At 32.6% G+C, this 24682-nt stretch overlaps 1 protein-coding gene and 1 non-coding gene across 2 annotated transcripts in view; one reads left to right on the top strand and one right to left on the bottom strand.

Annotated features, from left to right (window-relative positions):
• The window catches only part of LOC111415847 (Vesicular monoamine transporter), a 126683-nt gene that overhangs the window by 31981 nt on the left and 70020 nt on the right, over positions 1-24682 (top strand). The gene's annotated exons all lie outside the window — the stretch shown is intronic.
• On the bottom strand, positions 6478-6549 carry TRNAH-GUG (transfer RNA histidin (anticodon GUG)). The gene has a single exon. It is a non-coding gene; the product is annotated as a tRNA-His (tRNA).

Consider the following 24682-nt stretch of genomic DNA (forward strand, 5'->3'; position numbering starts at 1 on the left):
TTCGTTGGGACTGCACTACTTGCACTAAGCAGTTTAGTGCAGATGTTGTGTGTTCGTTGGGGATAGTGTAAACAGTATGAGTGCAGTTGCAGTTGCACTCATACTGTTCGTTGGGCCATGCGCAGTGCAATTTCGTGCAGCCGGTGCAAGTTAGTGCAGATTTTGTTGCACCTGCTTTCGATTAAGTTCAATAAATAAAATTGAACAAAATATAACAAATTGTAACTAAAATGGTGGAATATTTTTATCCACTTTTTTTGATAAAAATCTGTTCGTTGCGACTTTGCTGGTCTGCACTCAGTTGACAAGACTGCACTTACTTACACTTAATTGCACTATAACGTCATACTAGTGCCATGTCGTGCAGAGTAGTGCAGTCCCAATGAACAAAGCTATTGATTATTACCAACTTATAAAACAATAATCACAAATTTTCAAAATTTTACATTTTCGATTATAAAATAAGATATCTCAAAAATTAAAAATGATGGAAAGAAAAATTTGGAATAAAAAATTTTCTAACTTAATTTAAAACATAATTTATAAAACAATTTAATCCGTCAACGATTATCCTATTAAAACATTATTGTAAAACGCGAATAATGTTTCCCAAATTGGGTGACAGATTTCTTTTCTGGAAACAATGAAAACGAAAGATTAAGGATTTCTTGAAACATTTAAAGAGGCAACCAATGACTAAATTCACCATGAAGGAAGAAAAGGGTAACCAGCAACCATTCCCTCATGTATCAGTAACCAGAATGAACAATTGATAACTCAAATACGGAGTGTATCGAAAGAAACTACTTAGAAACAGCTACCAATAAGTTTTATCAGAACACCACCTCAATAAACGATGGCTATAATTCGCACGCTATTGTTAAGTGCCTGAAGATTGTGTTACAGAAAAATTTGATAAATAAAGAACAATTTCTAAACAACGTAATCCTGAGGAATAGGTTATACGTCGAGGAGTTTACAAATTGTCTTTCCAATGTGCGAAGTACTATGTAAAGGAATGCGAATTTAGTTATCAGACTGGCAAATCCTCACGTTGGGATATATTTTAATGTGACAGAAATACTTGCCAAGAACAACCACTATTACCAGAGGATGACCAGAGAAGCAATAGAAATTTACTTCTCACCGAATCCGGCAATTACCGAATAGTAATCAGTTCATTAATAAGTTAAGAATTATAGTTGCTACAGTGTATATTTTATCGATTTTACGATTTTGTCTACGACTTGTTTCTGACAGTATTTTAATAGAGGCTGTCTTACTCAAAACCAGGACTTATAATATTGACCAAAGAAGAAGAAAGAAGAAGATGTGTATAACTTGCAGTATTTTGTAAAAAGCTAGAAGACTATAGGACAGATAATACTTTGTAAAATGAAGAACATCTTCCAAAGAGATGTAGTTTATATCATGATGAGAGTAAACCACAGAAAAAAACTACCGAAAGCATTAAAAGACTTAAGAGTCTATAGACGCACAAGTGTATTAAGTGGAATGTCGTAGAAAGGAAAAACGAAGATGTTAGTTGGTAATGGATGAATGTGTGAATTGTAATGAATTACCAAAAACTAAACACGCCACAACAACGAGGAGATAACAAGAATAATATAATAATCAATAGTTATCACTAATATCAACTAACGAAAATTGAACATGGTGAAGTTTATATTCATAAATTTGACGATCTCTTCCTCAAAACATGTAGAAGAAAATAAATAAAAAAATAACATCGATATAGCACGAAAAATAATTTAACCTTCATATTCAATATCACACGATGTTAAGAAGACATAATAATAATTACAATGATGTCCATAACTCGCTATCTTTTCCAAAAAGCTAGGAGACTATGAAACGGGAAATATTTGGAAGAATGAAGAACGATTTTCTATAATCCAACAAAAAGAAGATGCAATAGGTGGTATCTGATATCTGATGAGGTGGTATCTAAATTTTATGAAATTTTATACAGTTTATTGGATAGATGTGTACCTAGAGGTAAGTGCTCTGTTGATGGGCCTATTAAAGAGTATCCTAAGTGGTTTACATGTGATATAATTACAAAAATTAAGGCTAAACATATTTGCTGCTATATAAAAGACATAATCTTCAGTTTTATCATAATAAATTTAAGGAACTCCGAAAGGAGATAAAAAATGAAATTCAGAATGCATATACCATATACATAACAAATTTTGAACAAGGTATACAGAAAAACGACTCTAGCTTCTGGTCATTCATTAAAAGTCCAAAGAATAGTAAGAAGGTTCTTGAATATAGCTGTATGACATATCTCGACGATCAATATGAATTATCCAGGGAGATCGCTATGGCGTTTGGAAAATATTTTTCGTCAGTGTTCAGTGTTGAGCGGAGCTCCCTTACTATCAATTTTACTGGGTTCTGACTTGCTTCTTATTGATGAGATAACTGATACTGACATACTTACAGCTTTGAAGAAAATAAAAACTAAAACATCTATGGGTTCAGATCAAATTCCTATAGATATTTACAAAGGTTGTATTGAATATTTAATGAAACCTTATTTTTAACAAAAATACAAACTTCTGAATACCCTACTTTGTGGAAGAAAGTTAAGCTTTTTCCTGTATACATATGTGGCGATAAGAGACAAATTTCTATTTATAGGCCTATTGCTCGCATTCAATGTATTTCGAAAATACTTGAAAATATTATATATATTAAAATTTTTCAACATACAAAAAATTATATATCTGATTTTCAGCATGGTTTCTTTCCAGGGAGATCAACTGTATCCAATTTAACTGTTTTTTCTCAGAATGTAGCACTGGCCTTAGATGGTACACAACAGATGGACGTGGTATACACCGACTTTGCAAAAGCCTTTGACAGAGTTAATTTTGATATTCTGCTGAGTAAACTTTATAAGTACGGTTTATCGACTAATTTATTGAAATTATTTGCATCTTATTTTACGAATCGTAGCTGGTATGTAGTATTTAATGGTGAAAAGTTGAAGTTGTCCCTCGTTCGCTCTGGAGTGCCATAAGGCTCTATCTAGGACCATTGCTCTTTTTATTATTTATAAATGATCTCCCTGATGTCATAAAGCACTGTAAATGCGCTCTGTATGCAGACGACTTTAAAATATAGCGTGTGATAAAAAATCAATACGACTGCACATTAATTCAAGCTGATATCGTGAATATATGGCGATGGAGCATCTCTAATAAGTTAAATTTTAATACGTCGAAATGCTCTGTAATGATTTTTAGTAGGAAGAAAAAGTTGCAAATTCATAACTATGAAATGAACAAGATCATTTTAAAAAGAAATGAATATGTTTGTGATTTAGGTGTTACGTTTGATTTAAAATTTGCATTTTCAAAGCATATTAATAGATTGCATATAGATGCATATAGGCAATTGAAGAATACCTTTAAAGTACTCTTTAATACATTTGTAAGAAGCAAGTTGGAATACAACAACTTGGAACATTGCCTTAAATGTACCAAGATTTGCTTTACGGTCGCAGACCAGTTTTTATGTAGACAAGCGCCGTAAGGACGTTTTGTTTCACGTACCTATTTACATAGCCTCTTGTTTGGTTAATAATCTTGGGGATGTCGATTTTTTCATTTTTCGGAGTCAAAATCTTTTAAAAATTATGTAAAAAATCTTATAAACTCTAATAATTCTGGGATTTTTAAGTATTAATTTAAGAATTTGTTTTTCGATTATGACAACTGTTTATTTTCTTTGGTGTTAAATACTTTTCAATTAAGTTTCATGTTAAGTTACGGTCTTAGTAGTATTGTTTTCATTTTGTAAAACCTTTGTAATTTGGGTTTGCCTTGTAGAGGTTTAATTGAAATACCGTATTTTCTCGAATCTTATCCGCACTCGAATCTAATCCGCACCTCGATTTTAAAAACGCAATGGTGGTAAAAAAAGTTTATCAGTGTAATCCACATCCGATTGCAATCCGCATTTGATTTTACAGCATATAAAATTTGTAAAAAGGGTGCGGATTAGATTCGAGAAAATACGGTAAATAAATTATTACGAACAACTTTTTTTCAATCCTACCTTCGAAATTGTAAGTTTCTAACTTAGATACGAGTATTGAAAGTTGTTATTTGCATTCACTCTGCCGACTTTCATAGAAACGAGTAAGTGAAAATTTTTTTCACTCACCCTAATTTTTTTCAACCACTGTTATATAGCTAAATATAAAACCTTTAAAGGAACAACTCTTTGTTTAAACGTAACGGATGTTAACTAAAAAACGGTGGACAGCACAAGTGGAAAGTTAATTAAGTATTTCACTTGTATAAATTATTAATTTTAATCAATTTATTAATTTTATGCATAGTGATGACAATTAACAATTTGACACAAATGGTTGTTTACAGATACGTATCAATTAAGAGCATGACAATGTCAAAAACTGCTGTCATCGTCGACATGTCGACATGAAATTACTCAGGAATTATCGAATTTTAAGACGGGTTTTCTCTAAATAAAAATTTGTTCATAGGATTGAACAAAACGCTATACAGCACACGTGGGAAACTAATATTTTCCACTAACTTGTATGTCTTTCCAAATAAATCCGACATCCGGAAATCCGACATACGCGTTAATGAAAAATCATAGTTTCCTCACTTGTACTGTAATATACTATTATTGGCAGTCACTGCTAGATGACATTTCTCCACTGCCACTTTTACTCTTATAACTTTTTTTTTACTCTTTGGTCAGGAGGATTTGGTTTTGGCAGAGTTTTACTATGCGGACTCTGGTTTTTGGCTAATCTTACAAACGATACCCAACTTTTCTTTGTCTTTTTGTTTATACCGTCTAGGTTTATATTATAGATTATATTACAGGTTTATATGACAGAGTATTCTGGAACTTTTATGGAATTAAATTTCATGTTTAATATATAGTACTTTACTTATTGTTAGTATAGTGCGGGATATGATTAGTTTTCGACAATTTTTTGTATGTCTTTGGGTCGGTTTCTCTGATGACACTCCAGAGATTATCTCCCACCATCCCTGCACTTTCCGATTAAAGATTGCTTGGAAAAAATTTTGGATTTTGAGCAACATATTTGCATTTATGGCATGGAAATTGTGCACTAAGTTGGCAATTATTTCGCGACATTTCTCATCCATATGGTTTCCTAAAAATCCATGGACGGCTTGTTTGAAGCTAATCCAGGCCGTTGCTTCTTTTGTTGTTAACGTTGAAATTAATTGGTTGTTAATTTTCTTATTTGAGGGCCAACAAATACGGTAGTAGTGGAAAGAGCTCGGTAAGATATTTAAATGTTAGGCCTTCTGGATTCAACGTTTTCACAATGTTTTTCATCAAACCCAGTTTGATGTGTAGTGGAGACAATATTACAGATTCTGGTTACACCAGAGGCTTGTTTAAGACATTGAAAGCACCAGTATTGTAATGTTCTCTAGCTGGCCAGTCTTTACACACATAATGATGCTCTCTCACTCGGTTATCCTACAAGCAAAGAAAATAGCAATATTTTGTAAAATTGCCTTGTAAGTCTGTGCACGTTATTACAATAACAAATACCTTGCACGGGTTGTAGGGTATAAATTATTCCCTTGCTGTAAGTGGGATGCCAATCTTCGACAACTTCACGTTTCTAGCTAAGTCACTTACTTCTTTCTGTGACATTTTATGGTTTATTTTGGCATCATAGTCGCTGCTAGATGACATATGTCCACTCTCTCCTTTTCTCTGATCACCTTCACTGGATTGCATTAATCGGTCAGGAGGATTTGGTCTTGGTAAAGTTTCGCTGTGCTGAATCGGCTTGTTGGCTGTTCTTACATTGGGATAAACGAAACTTCCTTTGTTTTTTTGTTTACGCTGTCTAGGTTTATATTACAGAAATAGCAGTCGGAATGATCTGATATCTGTTTCAACCATAACATTGAAATACCAAATTTTAATTCTCTTAAAATTTCTTTTCTGTACACAAGAATAATCATATCTGAGATGAGTTTTCTTTCAAATAAAATATTTTGACATACATTTTTTTACATGTATTACGTTGTATACAATTTTATTATAGTAACAACAATGTAAAGTGCTTTTGAGTCAACAAATTAGTAGATTATACTTATTAAGGTCCATTACTACCATCTTAGTAATGGACCTTAATATGCATCTTAGTAACCGTGGTAATAATCCCTTAGATAGCTTAACCAGAAGATGGTAGTAACGAGCCTCAATTGATTACAACTTGATGTACTGTATATTAAGTTGCCTAACTTGTATACTAGCGGTACTACTTAATATTTTTCTTTAAAATTATATTAATAACTACTTTAAAACATTTAAACCCGCTTTGAAAAACTTTACTTTTATTATCTAAATTAATATATTATAATAAAAAAATTAAAAAAAAAAGAACCTCTCCGTGACAATGTTCAATGACATTGCCGTGACCAGGATTCGAACCTGGGTTACTACGGCCACAACGTAGGGTCCTAACCACTAGACGATCACGGCTATCGAGGTATATAGACGTTGATGATCTAAAACTGTTTGTGTAATATTGAAAATGAAACATTAATATGTTCCTCTATAAGGCTAGGCACACAGTCGATTTTCAGTGGACCGCTGTTTAGTCGATAGACATAAATATACTAAGTTTAATGTAGGCGCATACACGACACAACTGCAGATCAACCCGATTTTTTAATCAAAAGGAGTCGATATGCACTTATGATTAACCCTGCAGTTGACGGGTGGTTTCAAAATCACACTGTTCGACGGGCTGGGTCCCTCAGACCCAAAGTTTGATGCTTATCCTTCCCACAATAACACAATAAAATATTAAATCTATTGTATTCTACTGTTAGTCTGTCTTATTTTGTACTGCTGAAAGTAGAAATAGTTATCAAAAAACAATTGCCCAAAAAGTTATTATTTATTAGAAAAAAATGTTACATTTAACGTACTTTACACAAAAAATTGTAAATATAAAAGAAATTGAAAGCAATATAAGAAAAATTCAATAAACACAAAAAAATAGTATTTTGATATATACAGGTGAGTTTTTTTCCATGTTTAGTAGACTAAAGATCTTGAAAACTAGCGGAGATAGAGAGACGATTAAATAGAGAAAGAATTGCAGGTCATGAACTCAATGTAATGAGCTTTTTGTTTTATGGATAAAATGCATGGCTAACTAGATATCTCGAAAAAACCGTTTTTTTTTTGTTATATCGTTCGATATGTATGGCTCCGTTATTATTGATTTTAGGAAAAATGTGTAAAGGAAAAATTTGTAAGGTAATATTACACGTTTAATAAATCAGTCTAACTGATTTTTTTATTTAAGCAATAATTTTTGTGTTACGACACAAACTTGTAATTTTTCTAATGGAAACCATAGTTGGCCATGACTTTATAAAAAAGGCATTTTCTCAACGATTCTAATGATATACCACCTCATAGATATTTTTATTAATAAATAAATTATAGTCATTTATTCTTTTAATTGGCAAACTGTTCAGGTAGTACGCTATGGAAACAATTGATAGATACGTTTGGTTATGACAGCTTAAGGCAAACGTATGTTTCGTTTAGTTTTTAATTAACATTGATTGAGGTTTTCTAAATTAATATCAATATGAATTATTCTCTAAGTACTTTTAAGAGGCTCTATGATAGTTTGGGCGAGTATGGTTCTTTCTGTAAACCAACTAAGGATGCAAGACAGAAGTCAATGTATTAGCACGAATCCATCAAGATGCATCGGTTTCAACACAAGTTGCATCTGAAGCAGGCACGTTACAACGTACTGTCGTAAGAGAACTAAAAAAACTATAGATTTCATTCATATAAAATCGCAGTTTCACAAACACTACCCCCAGATGACTACAATAAGCTTGTAGAACAATGTACGTGGTTTATTAACATGTGTGAAGCTGATCCATAGTTTACATTAAAGTTTTGTGGACAGATGAAACACGATTTACAAACTGCGGCATGTTTAGTAGACATAATCAACATTTATGGATGCAGGAAAATCTGCAACATGTTCAAGAGAGGAGACCTCAAGTTAAGTTTGGATTTAATGTTTGGTGCGGTATCATTTGTTCAAGAATTCTTGGTCCGTACATTTTTTATGATACGTTAAAGGGAGATCGTTATCTTCACTTTCTACAGAACGAGTTCGATAATATGTTGGATGAATTGCTCCTGCAGATACGTCATTTGCTTAAATGGTTTCAACACGATGGCACACCACCACATAATAAACTAACGGTACGAAATCATGGAAACTTACGTTTGTCTTAAGCTGTCATAACCAAACGTATCTATCAATTGTTTCCATAGCGTACTACCTGAACAGTTTACAAAATAAAATGATAAATGGCTATAATTTATTTATTAATAAAAATATCCATGTCAAGTGGTATATCATTAGAATCGTTGAGAAAAGGCTTTTTTTATAAAGTCATATCCAACTATGGTTTTCATTAGAAAAATTACAAGTTTGTGTCATAACTCAAAAATTATTGGTTAAATAAAAAAATCAGTTAGACTGTTTTATTAAACATGTAATACCCTACAAATTTTTCCTTTACACATTTTTCCTAAAATCAATAATAACGGAGCCGTAGGTATCGATCGATATAACAAAAAAACGGTTTTTGCCAGATATCTAGTTAGCCATGCATTTCATCCAAACAAAAAAGGTCATTAAATTGAGTTCATAAACCTGCAATTCTTTCCCTATTTAATCGTCTCTCTATCTCCGCTAGTTTTCGAGATCTCTATACGAAACATGGAAAAAAACTCACCCTGTATACAGTCTATGCACAAAATGTAGATGGTCAACCATCTTAAACAAAATTCTCTGTGCAGTCGGTACAGCATGAATTTGAATGCTCCAAACAAATGCAAGTCCCATAAAACTTGCAAAAACATTTCGATTTTCGGTCCTTGCAGTATTTACACCTTTTTCGACATCGAGTCCTGATAATTGAGCCGATAATTTGCCGTTGTCCTCTTACTTTCCGGGGTAGGTTTAGTTTATTAGCTCGTATTTTCATATCTTCTAAAACTAATTTTTGTCCCAGCTACTCCAAAAACAGCCGCCTGCTTTTTGAAAATACGTCATCAGGATAATCATACATTATACAACAAGACGATCGAAAATACTCGATAATACGAGACGTATTGCCTGAAACACCACGAGACCGAAGGTCGAGTGGTGTTTTTTAAGGCAATATGTCGAGATTCGAGTATTTTCGATTGTCGTGTTGTATATGGCTAGACTATTTCATGAATACAAAATATACATATTTTTAGAATTTTTATATTTTTTTAATAAATTACATTGATTGTTATGGAAACATGCATGGATGTCTCGAAATTAATTAAATGTCAAACAAGCGATAATACAAAGGTTCGTATTACAGCGATAATACAAAGGTTCGTATTATCGTTCTCCATGGTTACGGCCAAATAACCGCTGAAATACTCGCAATTGACGGAAAACCGCGAATTCTTATTGGCTGTTAACGATATGAATGAAATAGTCACTTGTATTTATTATGCTGCTACATTCATTGCTACATTCAGTATGCCGAAGAAAACCACCAATGGCCTCAGCCTTGTGTTTCGAGCAACGTTGTAAGATGTAATCTTTCTATCAACTCACTCTTTGTATTATTATTAGTGATTTTGGAGCGGTATTTTTGAGGAGCGTACCGCTTCCACGCGATTTTAAAATACCCGTTACAGAACGTTACTAATATACTCACATATTTGTAGTGATGGTACGGTATTTGAGGAACGATATTTTGGACCATTATTCTAATGGGACGTACCATTCCGGCGCGATTTTAAAAATACCCGATTCCGAACGTTACTAAAATTTTACCTTGTACGTTTCCGACAAAGACAGTCAGGTTAAATGCCGTTATATTGATATTTGTTTAAGGCTCCCTTAATACATTTTTTTTAAATTTTTGTCATTGGTAATGTAATGGGCGGTTAGACTCAGAAAACAAGTTGTATTTCTGGAAGTCCATGTATCGGTAGTTAAACAAACTGCTTTGATGTTATTTAACTCCTTTAAATTATTGTAAGCCATTTCATAGGCACCTGGTAAAAGCGTTTGAGTTATATATTTTTTTGATGGCAACTGATAATCTGGATTAATAGCAGAAATAAATTTTTTAAAACCAACATCCTCTACTATGGTGAATGGCTGAAGATCTTGAATAAAGAGAAGTAAGAGTGCTCTTCCATTCTCTTTTTTGAACCACTAGGATTTTTTTTTCGTACATATGTTGAAAGAGTGGCTTGACCGACCTGTGACCTAGACGGACCTGGTCTTGCATGTTGTGTTTGATCAGATATATCTTCTACATTCACTAGTGATTTAGTAAGCGATGTTGTCTCTTCAGTTAAGCTAATTGTGAGATGTTTTCGAATCAAATGTTTTCGTAAATTGTTTGATGTGGATTTATAGCTAAGTAACGCTTTACACAATTTGCATTCTGCTGTCAATTTAGTGCTATCAATATTTAAAAAAAAATCCATTGCATTGCAGAATTTTCACTTTTCTTTCGAGACATGCTAGAAAAATAGTATATAATTTATTCTTGTTTGAGCATGTTGAATTGTTTTAATATACTTAAAACATATGAAGTTAGGTTACTTACATCCAAGAAATAATGGCTGTACACCATATACAGTGCTAGCGTAAAGTAACCCCCCCCCTGTTTAACTTCTGAACAGATTGAGATATCAATATGAACAAAAAAACTTCAGTTTCTATATTTTATCAGCACAAATATTTTATTATGGAAAATTTTGTTTATCACTTTTAGTTTTTCCGGAAAATGGAACAGCTTTGTTTTTTTAAATGGAACACCCAGTATATTATGGTATCTTTCGAAAGAATAAAACAATACGAATTCAACGATACCTCACAATCAAATATCGGTTTATTAGTTTTTTACATAAAAATTAAACAAAATGCGGAATTTCGCCGGAAAAACCAACGTATCTTCGTTGACTACCTGTCGAGATACAATGGGCCAGATAAATGGTGGACGGTCAGTTAAAGGTCGGTCTACGCTCGGATTAAGCAGGGTTAAAATCAGCAATTCTTTTAGAATGTTTTTATGAAACAATCAATACAAGAAAAGGATAAAAAGAAAGTTCTTTTTAAAACTTCTAAGAAAAAATTGTCATAACAACAATTTTAAAGTTTGTAGGTACTTTGAAATTTTGTATTTAAGGCAGCATGCAAATATTTTCCTTCATTTCTATCTTTGAATTCTACCCGACCAAGTATAACCAAAGAAATGCGAGATCAAAATGGCTAGAAGGAGTTTAGAGCACAATATCGAAGCAATTTTAATATTCGCTCGTGCTGACAGAAATCTACATGAAACAGGGCGACAATTTAAGGAACGATTTCCTGAACATTCAATTAGTCGAAAATATTTAAGAGAGCTTGTGAATAAGTTTTTGGAAACTGGAAGCGTCGAAGACCGCAAAAGAACTGGTCGTCAGATATTAACAGAAGTATTTAATGTGCCCATGATGTCGTCTGCTGCTATCGCATCAACGTGTGATGTGTTAAATATTTCCGCGTCGTTGTTTGAAGACGTGGAAATACTTAAAGAAGAATAAATATCATCCATTTTAAATAAAAATGCTTCATGAATTAACAGAAGATGACCCTGATATAGAAGAACAGAATTTTGTGAGCTAATGACAAATATGGTTGAACGAAATCGATTATACTTGAAACATATTTGTTTCAGTGATGAATGTACTTTCTTTTTGGGTGGAAAATTGCATCGGCGTGATGTTAATCCACATGAATATCGTGACGTTATCACTCAATTTCATTAGAAAGTAAATGTTTTTTTTTCAAGACTTTTGCAAATTGTACAACAGAATTCTGACGATTTTGAAATGGAACTAGTGTTTCATCAAGACGGAGCACCTCCACATTATGCGCCAATGGTACGAAATTATCTTGATAAAAATTTTAATGGACAACAAGATCACCAGATCTGACACCTTTAGATTTCTTTTTATGGGGTTATTTAAAATCCAAGGTATATGAAATTCCGTTGGGTAGTGGGTAGTATATGAAATTGAGGATTTAAAACAAAAAATTATTGACGTCTGCCAAAATATTGATCACATGTTAAGCCGTGTGAGAGAGGAAACACTACAAAGATGGTACCACTGCCTAGAAGTTCAAGGTAATCATATCGAACAATTTACTTAATATTTGATTCTTAATAAATAAAAAATTCTTTTATTATTCAATAACAACACTACGTTACCTATACTAGCAAAATCTTTAATAAGAAAATTTCATTTCTTATATTGACTTTTTTTCTTTATAAATATTTTTTGATAAAATATGATTAATTCATAAATTTAATATACTTCCAAACAACTTTTATTTCATTTCTAAAAAAAATAAGTAATTGAACTTGCAATTTTAAATCCGTCTTAGCTCGAGCGTATACCGTCCGTCCACTATTTACCTGGCCGATTGCATTTCGACAGGTAGTCGACGAAGATACGTTGGTTTTTCCGGCAAAATTCCGCATTTTGTTTAATTTTTATGCGAAAAACTAATAAACCGATATTTGATTGTGAGGTACCGTTGGATTCGTATTGTTTTCATCTTTCGGAAGATACCATAATATACTGGGTGTTCCATTTAAAAAAACAAAGTTGATCTATTTTCCGGAAAAACTAAAAGTGATGGCAAAATTTTCCATAAGAAAATATTTGTGCTGATAAAATATAGAAACTGACGTTTTTTTGTTCATAGTGATATCTCAATTTGTTCGGAAGTTAAACAGGGGGGGGGGGTTACTTTACGCTAGCACTGTATGTACAGCAATTGGTTCAGGTAAAATTATATTAATTTTGACCAATAATACACTAATTCACTTTTATTCAACTTGTAACAGCGACGACGTGCGCGACGAACAATATAATACTGGAACTGTTTTTCCGAATAAACTAAATGATTTTATATCTTTATGAAGGATTTCAAAATAATAAAATTAAAAAACTAGACTAAACATAACAGCGGCGACTGCGTAACGGACAAGATGCGTTGGAACCGGTATTCGTTTTATTAACCTTTTCAAATAAAAGATAGACTATAAACAGTAAACCGTGAGAAATAAGCCATTGGAAGATGTGGTTCCCGGAAATACAGTGAAAAGTAATAAATACCTGTACTCTGCACTAAATTGGAATAAGCACTTACATTTATTAATATTATTTTTCTCATAAAGTACCTCTAAAAGTTAATATAAAAATTGACGGCGTTTCAATTGATTTATTAGGCGATTTATTGTACGGTATCTTACGCGACAATTTCCTATGAACCGTATTTGCGACTGTTTACACAAGGTCACGGTATTTTGGAACGGTATTTTTGTGTCGCTACCGTTCGTGGAGCGCGACACAATTATGAACGGTATTCCCATCACTAATTATTATAGAATATTATAATTTCTGGTTTTTTATTTTCACCGGAATTTTCGTCGATTTTGTCATCTTAGTGCATTGATGATACAACTAAAACATTCTTAGATTTCTTGGGTACATACGATAATCAGATGCGATCCATGATAATTGATAATATTCCGCCCTGTTCCCGAAATATGGTTGGTCATTCCCATAATGACCGGCTGCAGAATTGTCCAGTTGAAAGGATCCTGTAGGTTGTAGTCCAGCATAAATCTCCAAATGCGATGTGTAAAAGGTCCTTGCATCCACTGAAGAAAATACTTTTATCCCATATTTATTTGGAATGTAGAAATACATCTTCCGCGAAATGCTAATAACATTTCGTCCAAGATCACTTATTCACCCACACTGCAATCTTCTTTACAATCGAAAGAAATGCTTCTTATATTTAGGTCTTTCCCTGAATAGAAGAATTTTTTGTACATAATTAAAATCAATTACCTATAACATTTTTATCATTTATGATAAAAAAGTTAGATGGAAAAAGACTAATAGACCCAAAGCCCTTCTCATAACTAAATGACAAAACATAAAATTAAAAACAAAAGAGAAAAGCATGTATTTAGTAAATATAAGAAGGTACTCAAAAGATAACTCAATAAAAAAAATATTTGAAAAGATACAATACAAAAATGATTTCACAGGTCTCACCCGTCAACTGGAGGATTAAAAAGTTGCGCAACTATCGTACAACTGCATTAAGGAGGTCTTTGAGGTCTTTAGGAATTTTGAGCTATGCGAAGTTACCCCTCAACTTTTCTAGTCCCGTATTAGATAGGATTTTACATGTATAGTATTTTGATTATAACAAGAGATTTTGATAAAGTGATTTCGATAAGCGATGCAATCAATCCATTCTCTAGTTATAATCGATTTAATCCAAATTAAATTTTTCTTATGGGGGCTTGATTTTCGGGCGTCCATTCTGAGGTCTCTACAAGGTTAACGGGAGAGAATTGGGATCAGGCATTTTGTGATTTCGGATCGAATGACGTACAGATCATCAATATCTGTACGTCATTCGATTCGTGATAGATAGATATTGATAATTGAGTACACCGTTTACGAGTTATTAACACTTAAAAAAGGTCATTTCTGTGTTATTTTGGTGTATCTTCGCAATATTTTGATGTTTTAACGAAATTCGAAAGAAATTTAGAATTGGGCATTTCGAGAAGCTTTTCAAGCTTTCGAAGGAGATATTGTTTATCAAAATCGGTTGAGTCTTGTGATCATCAAAATACTATACTTACATGTAAAATTATATCTGTTATGATATCTATTTATGTAGTAATAAATTTACATACGACTTGTAAATATAGCAGAGCTGTTACAAGTACAAAGGAAAAGTACTCCCAGTAACCAGTACAAGTAACGCTATGAATTATTTTTACCCCAAGTAATAAGTAACAAGTATTTTTATAAAGTACTTGGAGTAGTAAGTAATTTTACTTCAAACTAAAATTTCAAGTACCCAGTACAAAGTAATTACTCGTTTAAGTACTCGAATTATTTTAGTAATTTAGAGTAAATAAATGTACTCTAAATAGCTTAAAACTACTTTCAGTACATAAATTACCTGCAGTAAATAAGTGTAGTGGTACTGTAAAACCAAAAAAGTATAATTAATATAAAACTGATATGTCCTTATCCGATTTTGTTTTATTTTCTTTTCTTTTTATTACATAACTCTTACTGCATAACTAAACAAAATCTTAGACATTTACATTAAATATTGATCATCAGCAGAATATTGATTTAATAATTGTTCGAAAATATCGCCATTAATTTCTAAACATTTCCGGCTTCGTTTACGAAGAGCTCTTGTTGCTTTCATATTGCTGCATGGTTTTCTTTAATATTAATTGCAACATGTAGAATGCACAACATGTCTAAGAAGTGCATCCCTAATGTCAACTTTGACTTTATACACTTCACTTTTGAACCAGCCCCACAAGCAATAATCAAGTACTGTGAGGTCTGGCGATCTTGGAGTCCAACTAATATGACCATCACGACCAGTCCAACGCTCTAGAAACCTTTCGTCCAAATGTTGCTTGACCTGATGAGCAAAATGCGCTGGAGCTCCATCGTGTTGAAAGTACATTTGCCCTTTAATGATTAGAGGAACATCCTGCAGTAAATCATTTAATTCATTTTGTAAAAACTCTAGGTAGTGGTCCTATGAGGCGATTCTCCAAAATGAAAGGGCTAATTAAATAACTGTTGATCATACCACACCACAAATTTACTGAAAACTTGTGTTGAATGTTGTTTTCTATTGTTGCATGGGGATTTTCATCCGACCATACGTGACTATTACGAGTATTATGTAGGCCGTCGCGGGTAAATGTTGTTTCATCCGTGAAAAGAATATGCTAAAATATAAAATACGATGATCATTATTTATCCACCGACAAAATTCGACTCGTTTAACATAATCTTCTGACAGTAGATGCTTTAAGGATAATAAGCATTGCTAGTGGAGTGTGTTTATTATTCCCTTTTGTGGAATGTCTAATTAAACAGCAATTCTTCGTGAGCTGGTAGTTACATCTTCTTCTATTAGATCCAAAATATTTTCTACTTCATTTAAACATTGACGAGTAGCTCGTTCAGATGTTACATATTTTAACGCTGAGAAGTGTACCGGTCTCGCGCAGTTTATTGAAAACCCTAATAAAAACGTTTTTATTATGATGTCTGCGATTTGGAAACCGTTGACGATATTCATCTGTAGCAGCTGTAGCACAAATGAAAATGTCAAATCAACGTTAAACATTTAACTGTAGTTATGCAATCAATTGAAAACAAATGAAAATTGGATCGATAAGGTAATCATTCAAGCGTACAATACACTCTTAAAGTTTGGCCAGTTCCTCCCAACGCACTCGGTATAGCTATAAACTAATCGGGATATTGTAGAGGATTTGTATGGAGCACGTGGACAGTTTCTAATACTAGGTATTTCACAATATGTGGGATGAACCCAATACTTCCTGTTATTTTTTTTCAATCTCTTTTTCTTAATGTATAATAAGTAATAAGGCAAATAATAACGCTTTTCTATTTAAAATTTCTAGAATGTTATTACACTTTCGAGATTATACAAAACAATTATTTTGTCGCAGAAAGGAATTCAACATAAATACAAGTTGTTGAAATCCAGTAGGTGTAACAAAAAAGAAATGAAAGAAAAGTGAATATGTCGCTTTACAAAATGATAATGTAATAACTTAATAAATGATAATACAAAATGCGTTGGCATGTACTAATGGTAAGCATAAAACACTTAGCATCAACAGCCACGGTCACTTAAAGAGGTGGAGACGCAACTAAATCGCAAGCAATAATTGAATATAATAATGGTAAATCATTTATTGATGTCGCAGACCAAATGACCTCATATAACACCCCCATTCGAAAATCCTTAAGGTGCTATAGGAAGGTAGCGTTTGATATATTTACTACTGAATACTGCAGTAAACTCCACTGTTACAGGAAAACGTATGAAGATTACTGAGTTTAGAGAATCAATACGCATCAAAGCTTTATAAACTTGAAAAGTTAAAAAAAGGGGACGTTGTACTCATTGATAAAATAATTATTTGGGAGACGATCTTTTTATAAAAAGAAACTACTTTATTTTATAAACAAAAAAAAATCAGTCCTTCGATTGACTAGTACTGATTTGTTTATTTTAATATGGTTGTCATTGTTTACGTTTTATTTTTCATCTTGAAGCTTAAATTTCTGAATTATTTTGTTATGAACGTTTCATTATGTTATTTCCTTAAGAAACACAATTTGTAAGTAATGAACCTTTATTGTAAAATTGTTATTTTTGGATTGGTTGCTTTTGTATTTTAGTTATGCTCTGAGGAAGATCGAAATAAACAGAGCGAAATATTAGTAAAATAATAGTAGTTAATAAAGTAGTTTCTTTTTATAAAAAGATCGTCTCCCGAATAATTATTTTATCAATTAAATCAACTACGATCGATTAATTTGTTTTATTTATTGTTGTACTCATTGTTATAAAGGTATTGCAAATACGGAAGAAACGTAGCTCAACAAGATACACCTCGAGTTTGGACCAAATGCACAATCTACCAAAATTTCATATGCAATGAATGTTTTTTAATAAGTCAAGCTTAATTAAATTTGAAGTTAAAATTATTATTATATTATGTTATATATTATTGCTATTACTATTATTATTACTTCTATATTGCACAGTTTCCAAGAAATACAGGGTGTCTCAGCGAGACCGTTCATTAGACGTTTCTGGAGTTCTGGTCAAAATAAAAATTTGAGAATTCAGATTTAGATATTATCCACTACGTTTTTTTTTTACTAAAATATTTTCAGATTTCTAGTACTTCCGGTTATACTGGAAGTCGCCATCTACTTTATTTTTTAAATGGAACACTCTGTATATTTTTACATATTTGGATTTGTCTGTTTTCAAGGTTAATGAATAATTTTACTTTTTGCAATTTTATTCGGCCGTTCTCCAGTTATTCGAATTTTTCTAGAAAAATCTACTCCAGCAGACATTTATTCAAAGAATCAGAGAACACTTGATTTGCACTATCGATATGCACACTATCATATCGACATTTCACTTAGTGTGACTACTTACGTGATGAAGTAAAGAGATAAAAACACTTTAATAAGCAGATGTTAACAGATTAAAAATGAAAACTCAGCAATTTAAACTCTAGTTAAACTCAATTTAAACATGTCTTTCCAGTTAAGGTTTCCTCAAATCTTTTGCGGATATTATGTGTGCGCATTTTAAAGTCTACAGTAAAGTAACTAAATTTAAAGTCTACTAGTATGTTTACTAGTAACTCTACTAGTATGGGATGTAATCACAAAGTCTCCTGATTTTTCAGCATATAATACGGTGGTGAGGGAAAAAAGTAGAGTTGCCATTTAAAAAAATAAACTTTTTGAGATACGTAAATTTGACGCACATTTCTGACCATCCTGTATAACTTTAATTAATAATTGTTGTTAAATTAAAGTGTATAATTGTTATTAAAAGACACCATTAGAAAGAGCAGAAAATTTTCAATAAGATAGATATGCTTCTAGAGTTTTCTCCTGCTCATATAAGAAAGTTATTGACCCGAACAGGGTTTAAGAATGGCTAAAACGTGTGAATTTAGCAGTTTTTGGCCAAAAATGTACGTGTGCAAACGTGTGATCGCCGGGTGTTATACACCAATAGAAAGAGCAGAAAATTTTCAATAAGATAGATATGTTTTTATAGTTTCTCCCTATCAAATAAGAAAGTTGTTAGGAGGAAGAGTATTTAAGCGTTTCTGCGTGTAGGGATGGACATTAAGGGTGATTTAAGCATGACGCCGATAGATATTGACCGACGAAAACCCGGATTAAGATAGCTGAAGGAGTGCCCTTTCTGACTGTGATAACAGTTTTTTAAAATTCGGTTTCGTAACAATTGCACATGTCCTTGAAGTTTGGTAATTTTGAGCTATTTTAAGTACAGGGTGTCCCAATTTCGATGTCCGCATAGGCTATCTCCGAAACTAAAAGAGATAGAAAAAAAGTAGCTTACATGTCATGATCTCGTTTTTCGAGAGAATGCTAATGCCGAAAACTCCGAACAGCTATCGTCTTTTGTTTTCGCCCTATCGGCAAAAACTGATAATTTTGCGAAAACGACATTCGCAAATATCTCACTTATTATCAAAGATGGAGTATTATAAATAAAACATTATATGGGCTACTTTTTACGAAGAATTCAGTGGCGTAGGTAGAATTTTTTTCCCATCTTTTATTTTCGAGATTTTAGACGTAACTTTATTTTTTTAAATGGAAACCATAGTTGGCTATGACTTAAAATAATTTGTTATTTTCTTCTGATAACAAATATATATAGTTTGTAGGGTATATTTCTTATGGTTATTGAATAATTAACAAAAATTCATTTTGTTCTGTCTAAAACTAATGTATGTATTTAAAAGTTAATGTTGCTATGGTGATAACCATACATACTACGATGGAACATAATGTATCAAATAATTGCCAAAGTTTGTATTTAAAAATTCGATATCAACTCTGGCATTATGTGCTGGCATTATGCACCAGCGTGTTAAGTGTCAAAGTATAACAAAACTGAATAAAACTTTACAATGAATTTCGAAAATTATGATAAATGTAACATGATGGAATGCTATATGTTATCAGATAAGAATGCGACGTTAGCCGCGGAATTTTATTTCACAAGATATCCAGAAAGAAGACAACCGCGCGTACGAACCTTCAGCCGGTCAGCAGAAAATTTAATAGATATTTGGTCCTTCCCCAAACCACATACAAAAACATACCAAAATGACCTGCAAGAGAAATTGCAACAAGACATCTGACCCAAAAGACGCTGCTCCCGAATATGAAAGAAAAATAAGTATAAACCATACAAAGCGGGGCTATCTCATTATTTACGTGCCGGAGATGTCAATCGAAGATTAGAATTTTGTAGATGATATTTAAAAAAAATAAATAATCTGCTGTTTGTTCAAAATGTAATCTGGACCGATGAAGTCTCTGAGTGTTCAAAGAAGATTGGGGTTCAATGTATGGTGTGCCCTTTTAGATAATAGAATTTTGGCATATAGTATCTACCATAAAAACTTAAACTCAGGGAAATACCTCAATATATTAAGGCAGCACATTGAGCCTTTGGACGACAATTTGCCACTAAATATGTCTCAAATGATATATTTTCAATATGACGGAGCACCAGCACATAATGCCAGAGTTGTTAGTGAATTTTTAAATGCTACTACAAACTCAAGGACAGTAGAATCTAACAGGACTGCTACATCCATTGTTGTGACAGCCTACCCGCAAACTACGTCACACCATTTTCCACGCCTAGCTGTTGTTATGGTCTATGCGTTTGCTGTGTGTCTTTAGAGGTTATATCCTAGACGTATTCATATTAGTTTTGAAGTTTTATGTTTTTAGACGTATTAATGTCTATCATATAACCTCTAAAAACATAGACAGTTATCAGGCGTGGCAAATAGTGTGACGTAGAGTGCGGGCAACCAACCCGTAGTTGACTACAAAAATACAATGGATATAGCAGTCCTGTTAGATTCTACTGTCCTTGCTACAAACTTTGACAATAATTGGAAACAATACTTTCCCTCATGGTATGGTTATCACCATAACAACATTAAGTTTTAAATACATACAATAGTTTTAGAAAGAACAAACAAAATTGATACATTATATTCCATCATAGTATGTATGGTTATCACCATAGCAACATTAATTTTTAAATACATACATTAGATTTAGATGGAACAAAATGAATTTTTGTTAATTATTCAATAACTATAAGAAACATACCCCACAAACTATATATATTTGTTATCAGAAGAAAATAACAAATTATTTTAAGTCATAGCCAACTATGGTTTCCATTTAAAAAAATAAAGTTACGTCTAAAATCTCGAAAATAAAAGATGGGAAAAAAATTCTACCTACGCCACTGAATTCTTCGTAAAAAGTAGCCCATATAATGTTTTATTTATAATACTCCATCTTTGATAATATGTGAGATATTTGCGAATGTCGTTTTCGCCAAATTTTCGGTTTTTGCCGATAGGGCGAAAACAAAAGACGATAGCTGTTCGGAGTTTTCGGCATTAACATTTTCTCGAAAAACGACATCATGACATGTAAGCTACTTTTTTTCTATCTCTTTTAGTTTCGGAGATAGCCTATGCGGACATCGAAATTGGGACACCCTGTACAGCGGGGTGTTCTTCATTTTTTATTGATCCTAATATCAACTTATCGGCAGACGAAAACCCGGTTTTAGATAGAGAATGATTCGAGCTTTCAAGTGGTGCATTTAGTTTTTCGCTATCCCTAATTATAAGGAAGAGATCAGCTAAGAAAATAGATAGGAAATTACGGGTAAAAGTTTGTTGCTGGGAGGTTTGTTGCTATCGTCGCACGGGTATTTATTTGACCGTAAGTTTTTTTAATTATAGAAATAAGTTTTTATGTAAAATATTTTTTAACATATATGTAGATTCGGCTGAGGATGACTGTTTAGTCGAAACCGGTACCGAAGAAATTTAATAGAAAAGCAAGAAGTTATTTTTCTTTTATTTCTTAATTTAACTTATTGTTAGTGGCACCAGAAGAGTCACAGAATAGATTTTTCCATATGAGTACACTACAATGATACTCATAATTCAAAAAAAAAATGGAAACGTGTACCACATACGGTACACAAAATAATTTTGGCAACGTAATAAAAATAGTTGTGGTAGTCAACCTGTTAAAATATCCGGTTTAATTTGACATTTATTAAAAGTAGAATTAATGATATGTAAAGTTTTCTCCAAAACGTATTGGAATTAATATATTATTTTATATAATTGTATAAAAACAGCTTATATAATTTATCGTATGTCGCAGATGGGATTAAAGATAGAAATGAAAGATGGAATTGAAATTCGTTATTAGTAAGAGATAGAAATAATTTATTACCTACCGACTCCCTCAAAAGGCACTCATCTTTCCCCCTTCTTGAATATGTACAAATGATGTCTGTTTATAATACAAACAATAATGCTAATTTAGCATTGAACTTTGTTGGAAGAAAATGTAATAAGCTGTGTATCATTTTATAGTCATTCGTCCGTCGAAAGCGCTTCATATATTGACCTATATCTGCCGTTGTTATCTATCTCTGTTTGTGTTAAACATATTACATTATATATTTGCCAACGTTGTTACTTATTGCGTTATATTCTTTTTGAATTTTATTGCAAATTCAGCATTGGTTTTGTGGAATTTGGCTTGTGGAATGAGAATAAAATATGATTTGAATTCTCTATTTACATTATTCATTCTGTTGCTCTGTGCGTAAGCGAGTTGATTTTTAGCTTTATTTATTTTTTTTATTTTATTTTATTATTCGGGATACATACAGGGAGGAACCCCAATCAAGTATCCTCTAACAAAACAATATTTATATCAATTTATATACAAAAAAAAAGAAAACTAATAATAATATTAAACTTAACAACATCAATAACAAACGCTCAAATTCCATACATATTTCTTGCAAACAAGAGGCGAGACAATAAATAAATCAATATTGTTACAATGTTTATTGAAAAAGTGCATTAAACGTAATAAGAAAACTAATAGTGAAAGAAAACGTAAAAGAAAACTAATAATAATAATAAACTTAACAAAATCAATGTCAAATGCTCAAATTCCGTATATATTTCTTGAAAACAAGACAATAAAGGCTAAAGACCTAGAGGCAGGTAGATATAAAAGTGGCTGTATTTACGGTGCATTAAAGCGGACCTCCCCCCACGAGCTTCATGGAATCAACCAAATTACGAACCAATCTATACAAGAATATCATATCAGCAACACCTCGGCGACCACTTAAAGATGTGGTTCCAAAAACCAAACAACGCTGGGCATAAGAACAATACGGAAGGTTACAGTTGTGGGCCAGGTATCTAACAAACTTTCTTTGCAGACCCTCCAAACGATCAATATATACAACGTATTAGGGATTCCAAACCACCGAAGCGAAATTCAAAACACTAGCAACATACGCTGCATACAAGGAAATGATGGTCTGGATATTGGTAAAAGGACGTGATACTCGAATAATAAATCGCAATCTTTTTGAGGCTTCAGACATAACCGTATCAACATGAACGCAATAGAGCAATTTTGCATCAAGAACAACACCCAGGTCCCTAATTTGGGAAGTAACATTTACCGAACGTATTCCCAAATGAACGTGATACTATGGCACTTGTCGTAATTTAGAAACAAGTAATTTTTTAAGCAATACTCTTCCAGACGTTCCAAATCCTGCTGAACCGTGAAGCAGTCAGACATGGATCGAATTCCAGAAAAGATCTTACAATCATCCGCGTACAGCAAAACATTGGAGTGAAGAAAGCACTCATTAATATCATTGATATAAACCAAAAACAAATTCGTTCCAAGCTGACTGCCGTGTGGTACGCCCGACGTAACGGACTTAAAATTAGAAACAAAACTGTCCACCTTAACTGCTTGACGTCTGTTCGAAATGTAAGAAGCAATACATGATAGCAAGCTATTCGACAAGTTGAATTTAGCGAGTTTTTCCAAGAGAATACAATGATGTATCCTATCGAATGCTTTGCTAAAGTCCGTGTAAATGGCGCCAACCTGAAGGCCGTCATTCATGTATTTCTGAATATACAGTAAACCCTCGATATAGCGAACGCGCAGGGAGGAAAGCAAACTGTTCGTTATTATGAGATGTTCGTATTTGCGATATAACGAACTAATTCGTTATAATGAATGATAATGGGTAAGCTCTAGAGGTAGGCTTACGTAGAAAACATATTATCATCGACTGTGTAATAAGTTTAATATAATAAGTACGTTATGTCATAATAAACATTTTTTGAAAATAAACACTTATTTTTTTGTCTCAGAATGGGCATTGTTCGTCTTAGGCATTCCTCAGTAATTTTATTCAAAGAATCCATGAAATTTTCAAAAACATTCTCTTCTGAATCAGCAAATCTTGAAATTGTGATGTTACTAACTACATCGTTGGATAACTAATAATATTTGTGTTACCTTTGGATTGTATAGAGAGCAGCTAAAACTTCAGCTCTTAAAGGTGCGAATATATTAACTTCTTCTTCATCGTATTCTTCGCCTTCTTCTTTTTCTTCGGTTTCTTGGTCTGTATTTACTGCTAAGTCTATGTCTACTGCTTCTGTAGTCGTTATCGCACCATCAACGTGCGATTAATGATGTAATCATTAAAACTAACCTGTATCAGTTGAACTGACAAGATTTGTTGATAATTTTCCCATTCTACATCAGCAAATTCAAGCTATCAATGAGTAAAGCATATAAGTAAAAAGCTACTGACGAACTACATCACGAATCAACGCCCTTATCGCTTGCAAAATATTCCATTTTGGCTTTTCTTGGTTTGATTCTATTGCCAAAATTGCTGCTCTAACAGGTCGTGCACGATATCGTTTCTTCATAGTCGCAA

Source organism: Onthophagus taurus, chromosome 3 (genome assembly GCF_036711975.1).
Source record: "Onthophagus taurus isolate NC chromosome 3, IU_Otau_3.0, whole genome shotgun sequence".
Lineage (NCBI taxonomy): Eukaryota > Metazoa > Arthropoda > Insecta > Coleoptera > Scarabaeidae > Onthophagus > Onthophagus taurus.